The 415-nt window shown below is 50.8% G+C and overlaps 1 long non-coding RNA gene across 1 annotated transcript in view; it reads left to right on the top strand.

The window, feature by feature from the left end:
- LOC118407341 overlaps positions 1 to 390 on the top strand; it is a 2,764-nt gene extending 2,374 nt beyond the window's left edge. The window contains exon 3 of the long non-coding RNA XR_004830136.1: positions 244 to 390. This is a non-coding gene — a long non-coding RNA (uncharacterized LOC118407341). The remainder of the gene's footprint in view (positions 1 to 243) is intronic.
- Positions 391 to 415: the final 25 nt, after the last annotated feature.

Genomic DNA, 415 nt, shown 5'->3' on the forward strand with positions numbered 1-415 from the left:
AAGGGGGAACTCTGCCATTTCTTCGTCGGCATCAGGGTCATGCCTCCTCGTAAATTAGAGCTCGCAGACTCGTCGTCCGATCGAATCGCGCTTAATGTAAGGGGGTATTACCACCCGTCATCATCACACCAGCTTCTATATCTTTATCTGTATAGTCGCTATGACGTCCTCCAAGTTGGCGTAACACACCGAACATTCAATGTGTGTAAATTAGTGCCATTGCTATATCTCCAATTTCTCCAGGGTGGTCATCTTTAACCGTCAGGATGAATTTCAAGAACGACTCAACCCCTTCAACATCCACATCGGGGATTCCGACCAGGTCAGCACCAACCCCCAGTGTAGAGGTGACCATCAGATCGGCCTGACCGAGCCGTCCATTTCCGTCTCCTGTCCGGGGATGCAGGGGCGCTAT

The sequence above is a fragment of the Branchiostoma floridae genome, unplaced genomic scaffold (assembly GCF_000003815.2).
Source record: "Branchiostoma floridae strain S238N-H82 unplaced genomic scaffold, Bfl_VNyyK Sc7u5tJ_1305, whole genome shotgun sequence".
NCBI classification, from domain to species: domain Eukaryota; kingdom Metazoa; phylum Chordata; class Leptocardii; order Amphioxiformes; family Branchiostomatidae; genus Branchiostoma; species Branchiostoma floridae.